Source organism: Molothrus ater, chromosome 5, assembly GCF_012460135.2.
Source record: "Molothrus ater isolate BHLD 08-10-18 breed brown headed cowbird chromosome 5, BPBGC_Mater_1.1, whole genome shotgun sequence".
Lineage (NCBI taxonomy): Eukaryota > Metazoa > Chordata > Aves > Passeriformes > Icteridae > Molothrus > Molothrus ater.
In genome coordinates, this window is record NC_050482.2 from 55,599,441 (window position 1) to 55,605,985 (window position 6,545).

Below are 6,545 nucleotides of genomic sequence, written 5' to 3' on the forward strand. Positions count from 1 at the left end.
GTAACATGGCTTGATGCTCATAAAATCCAGCCCAGTTTTGTTGAAAGTTTTATGAACTTCCTTCAGCCTTCAGCCTGGGAATTAACTCAATTTTCAGCCAGACAACATACCCCGATAGACAGTGTGTGAGTGGGAGGATATATATGTGGCATTGACATAGGTTTTCATATCTGTTTCAAGTAATACTTTAGAAAACAAGAACATTAATAACAGCTTGAAAAACTAACTTCAGAATAAACCTTGTTCAACATAGCTTGGGTCTAATATCTGCAGCCCAACACTGGTGGGAGTTCGGGTCTTTGATGCCACAGCCTGGAAACTAAAAGTGGATATTCTGAGTGCATTCACAGAGGGATCTTTTTCTTGGCACTCAACTCTTCCTCAATAGCTGAAAATTCCACAAGAGAGATTGCACATTTTTGGCCAGTGTATTTCTGATAGAGGACAAAATCTTGCTGTCAAAGATGATGAAGAAAACCCCAGTTATGTTTACCAAGGAAATCATCAGCACAGAAGTCAGGAAATGAAGGTTGTGGGAATTCTCTCACCCTGGTGCTGGTAGTGGAAATCTCCAGACAGGCAGGATATTTCCAGCTTATACCTCACCTCTCATAGGTGCTCTGTCAGATTGTTCTTTCCTGATACCAATAATCAGATCAACTGTAGTTTAGGGCTGTATATTTTCTCCTCTCTCCCTCTCTCTCTCTCTGCCTATACATGATGATAAAGACAGCAGTGGTGCTGCTGTACTTGCTAAACCCCAAAGTAAAAGGACTTCCTGGTGTGTTCCTGAGGTGCTGGGCCGTGCTGCTTTGTGCTGTTTTCCAGCAGTGTTTGTGGCCTGGGAGCCATGGAACCCCTGGATAGATGGCATGGAAATGGCATGTCTGGAGTGCCATGACAGCTGACATATGTGGGCACAGCTCAGCCTGTGAAACAGGCTGTGCTTATGCATATTCATTAAATGTAAACTCATTATGTAAATGCACAGGCTTCACAGAGCATTTTCATTTGCTGGGTGTTTTCTTTGGTAGATCATAAATCACTGCCATGTTAAAAATCAGTCAGTGTATAAACTGTGTCAAATCCTTCATACAATGAAATAATTTTCAAAATTATATTCATTGTCATTAGGGCAATTTTTCCACCAAGAAATCATTTTTCTAATGACATGACTCCACAGACAAAAGAAGCAGTTGCAATAATAAGGCATCATTCCTGTGAAAGAGCTGATTGGAAAGTCAGAAGACAAGAGCTCTGTAACATTGTAAATGACTGAATTTTGAATTGCAGAAAAACTATTTTTGACTGCTACAAAACAAGCTGGTTGGTTTTTTTTCAGGTTAATGTGTAAACTGTATTAGAATAGTTAATGTGTAAAGTGTATTAAAACTGTTGCATCCTGATTGAAAGGGAACAGTAGCTTCTTTTAATTATTGCAGGAAGAAAGGTTGTCCTTCAGAGATTTTTCTTCCTAAAACTAAAAAAATGTAAATTTACTTGCAAGTTTCCCTTTGCTGCAACTTTCCTGAAAAATGCTGGCTTTCAGCATCTTTAAGAGACCATATTGTAAAGCATACAGGAAATGCTGGTTTTCTTGCTTATAGAACATCAGTGACTGTTTTGGGGTCTTTTTTAACAGACTGGGACACAGGTGGTTTTCCCTGAGAAGGCAGAGGGGGAAGCCAGGAAGAGGACCATGACTGTGGCTCAGCTCTAGAGCAACCTTGTACCATCCTGAAGATGAGAACTCATTGTTATCTTCATTCTTTATCAGTGTCTTGGGACACCTTGACTCAGACTAAGGCACAGCTTAGTGTGGTTTCAGATGAAGAGCAAAAATAATATGTGGTGAGCAAAATGAAATGGTTTTGTGGTTGGGCCAATGGCTCAAATTAAATGAGGGTTTTCCACACTTGAAAGTAATTTCAAATATAAGTGTGAACACAAATGGAAACAGTCATTTTTTGAAGCAATGCCCATGCAGGTATTCTTGTTCTCTAGCACGTGTGTACATTTTGGTATTGATTAATCCTTTTGGAAATTATGCTATATTTTGTGTGGAAAGAATGAGGACATCCAAAAAAGCTGCTGCTTAAGAAACAGCTACGGCACAAGGGCTTCTTTGGCTGGAGTCCTGCTGCAGATGGGCACATACAGCTTTCCTGGGTTCTCTTCTAGATAGCTGATTGCCGTGTTTTTCCCTGTTCCCAGCACACACCCAACACACAAGAGTGTTAATTGTCAGAGCTATCCCTGTGAAGTTGCTAAGCAACAATACTGGGCCCCAGCATCAGCTCTGCCACCAGGCACTCCTGCTGCCACAGGATGCCTCTGGCTCAGCAGATGATTCTGCAGTCAGCAGAGAAATGCTCAGAAAACTTAGCTCACCCCCTCAGATCCCACAGTCTAATCCAGCTCACTTAACAAAAATAATTAGTAATTTCATTTTTGTAATTTAACTCCAGCTGATTAAAAATTATTCCAGTCTAAAATTTCTATAGTAAGACCAGTTTATTCTGTTAACAGCCAATCATTTCAGATGTTTAAACCAATCACTCCTACTTGAGATGAGCTGATTGCCTTTATGATTTTAAGGTATTATTGTAGTAAGTGAACATATATCTTGACATCCTATGAGGCTGAAGCAGGGTGAACACCTGTTCAGTCACTGCAGTTATGCTTCCCAGAACTGAGCCTGAGATTTTCCAATATTATCACAGATGTTTTCAGCCTGGTGTCCCAATCAAAGCCAAAGCTATTGGGGAACTTGCAATCTTTGGGTAAATCAACAAGCCTTACAATCATTAAAAACACAAATCTGTGTACTCTTGTCATCCTAGCCTGCTTACAGATCAAGAATTCTGGGCCGCATCATCTGCTCTTAATGTAGCGTGTGCCCTGTGGAGTTTGCCCTCTGTGTGAAAGGTTCAAGCCCTGAATACTTTTGAGACAGCAGCAAAATTCCTAATCAGTAATGGAATCCATTGTTTTATCTATTCTCAGAACAAATAATTCTAGGGCTGCCAGAGGTAATAAAACCAACATTTTTATGGCTTAGTGTCCTGCAGTGGTTTTGAGGTCTGACTGAAGACAATGGCACTTAGTGGATTTACTTTCTGTGTCAATTCTCTGTCACCAAGCTAAGGAAAAGTCACACTGCAGCTTCTCTCCCTCACCAAGAGAGTCATACTCTCTTGTTCTTTTTTCCTCACTGTGCTTAAAAATCTTGTAAGAACCTAATTATTGGTCAAGTTTGGCTGCACTTGGACCCCTCAGAAGCTACTGGAAAAAAGGTAAGGTAAACAAGCACTCAAAAGCTATGATTAAAATAGCTTCTTTTCCTTAAGGAAGCAGCCTTAGCAGCCAGTCTTAGTAACTCCAAAGAATCCATTCTTGTGCACATTTCCAGCTATCAGAAGTATGTGGATTTCAGCCTGAGGAAGGTATCTTGAATGAATAGATTTTCATCCAAATCCTAGACCCTTGTCAAAATGGCTTGTCACTCTTTCTTTGGTTTTGTTATAAGTAGTATTTTGCATAAATATTTATTATTCTCATTTTCTACGTTCACTTATGACACCTTGTTATCAAGTTTAGCAATATCACTGTTTTAACACATTTGATTTTTCAATTTCTTTGAATTTTTGGAGTCTCAAAAACTCTTATGGTCACTGCAGGTGTTGGCAGAATGAATTTCATTGACTAGCAATATGAATGCTTTATTTCTTTGCCTTTTCTACGCTTTAAGAAATATTTGATAGAGCTATAGCAGTTTGTAGGCCACAGATAGAAATGGCTACTCTAAAGTTACCCTTTTATTTTGTTTGGTTTTATTGTGTTTATAGTCAGCCACATCCTGAAACTATTCTCAGCTAAATTCTGGAAAATATTTTATAATGTTAAGCCAGAATTTTTCGTGTCTTTTGATTTTCAAGCATATCTGTGCTGCCTTAGTCTGAAAGAGATTAAATATGTGTGCTGCTCTGGGAAGTGGGACCACACCTCTGGAAACCAGTGAAAGTAAGAGGGATAGCAGCAAAATAATCCCAGGCTCAATCAAATTTTATTGATGATTACAGCAGAGTATAATAGTGACCAGCACATTGCACAGTGACAAGTACACTGTGAGAGAAATTCCAGTTTTGTTTAGGTTAGTGGGAGTTTTATCCTCGACGTCAGTTGAATCAGGATTTACATTTTATTATTTTGGGGTTTAATAGTCTTACATAATTATACTCCATAGAAGATTGAAAAAAATCTGACATACCCTGCTCTTGTTAGTTTTGCTTTCCCTCTCTTTATGTCAGTGTTTCTTTCACTATAACCTTCTCATCTAGCATTTAGTTTCTTATCTGTATTAGGCAGACTCCATGCAGCACTTCACTGTTCACAGACTTTTTTCTGTTGAGCTGACAGTTGTTCTTTTTCTTTTTGGATGTAGAGTCTGAGCACCCCTGAGGTCATCCAAGATCAATAAGGGGCAGCAATAGCACTGTGCCATGGCTGGCAGCTAAAAATTTTTCTGCATCAGCCTCTTGAGTGCACAAGTGGTTTACCTTGGGGGACTGGTAATGACATGAGGAGCCTTCTCCACAAACATGCTGGAAGGGGCCTCACTAGAGCACCTTGTTAAAATTTCCCTTTTGTAAGTGGAAATTGCTTTGCCTCAAAGGTCAGCCCCTTTTCACGTATCACTTAATCATGACTATGAAAGATGACTTATCTCTGAGGCAATAAAAATGTTTTTCCTCCTGACATACTTTACATTAAAATGTTTTGGGTTTGTTTTTTTAAACAAGAAAAATTAGATGATATGACACCTTAAAATTACCACCAAAAGGAGTCCAATATTACCTAAGAACATGAACATTCCGGATTCCTAGATAAAGCCAGGGGGCTTATCTTACCCCTCATGTCTAAAGTCCCAAATGGAATTGTGAAGAACACCATCTAAATGAAGACCATTTTCACCCATAAAATGACTGCAGATTGGTGGCCTTTTCTTCACTGTTTGTGACAGGGAGGTGACGACAACTTTCTATTATTAAAGCTAATAAACAGAGAAATCATTGTCACCATGGTTCTGCTTTCACCAAACAAATAAAATTTGTCACTGATGACACACTGAACATTAAACTAAGCACAGAGAAGGTTCAGGGTGAAATCCTGGTCCCTCTGGAAACACTGGACCTTGAAGCATGACTTGAACATCCCTATAAGGGAAGTTATTCAGTGTCTTAGCAAAATCTCTTTTTTTTTTCTCTTCTGTGCACTGTAAGAAAGCATCCTGGTGATCAGCACTTGTGGGTTTTATGAGTCCTTCACAGGTTCAGATGATCAATACCACTGGAATACTTAATATATCTTTTCTAACTATGAGCAAACAGCCATGGTGGCAATGGGAGAATGTTGAAAGTATATGTAAAAATTTAATCAATAAAAAAAAAAAGAGAGGATTCATGGAAGATTAAACTTATTAAACACCTTTAAATGTAGGGTCAGTTTTATAGTAAAATCATGAGTCAAAAAAAAAATTTCAGGTCAGCACCTGAGTCAAACCTTGACCTGAGTCAAACCTTGGTGGTTTTATACAAATAGAAAGCCTCATGTCTGTTCCTCAAAACTGAACTCAAATTTATTTGAATCTCCTGTTTTCTGAAAAGTGGCTGTCAGCTTCTTCTGTGAGTATTTACTTAGTAAAAGCTAACCTGCTATTTAAAGTGTTGCAAAAGTGGCTTAACTGAAGTCTTATTTTCAGTCAGTTTAAATGAACAAGTTCAGTCTTGTGCAGATGCACTTAAATCAATGTACAGCTGCTATATAAAACTCCACCTATTGAATTAAGCTAGATCAACATAAGCCAGTTGTAAATCAATTTAACTGTGTCCATACATGGATTTGCTTGATGTTTAATGAAACTGATCTAAAAGAAAAAATCCACCCAAAACCACTGCAATTTTCCTTTGCAGGCAAAACCTATATTATGTTAATTTATATGGAACTAGAACTCCTCTGGCAAAGGTATTGAATAGCAAGGAGAACTGAATATCAACCTGAATTCTTGGTCTTGTTATTTTGACTACGAAGATTTTTTTGCATGAAGCCATGTTTCTCCCTCAGTGAGATTTAACCCATGCAATTATCTTCCCAAATGGTTGGGATTTTTTTTTGTTGTAAAGTAAGCTGATTAACTTAATCCAAACAGGATTTCACCCAATGTTTTTGTGCTGTCAGTAGTTGCACGGGCTCCTCACATCAGCAGTTACGTTCTTAATGAAATAGCCTGGGCTTTCAGTTTGATTTACAGATACAAGCAAGGAAAACTTTAAATTCAGTCAGAAAAATTGTCCATGTATTGTTTAGCCAGGATGTTCTGGTAGGGCTTCCTTTGTATCTAGGAAATTGATGCTGCCATGAATTTATGGCTTCTAATGACAGTGATCTTCAGTTTGTTCCTCATTAAAAAACATTAGTTCTAATTAAAGCTCCCACTTTTTGTACTTCTGGAAACTGTGTAAAGAATAATCATCCTTGTACATGTA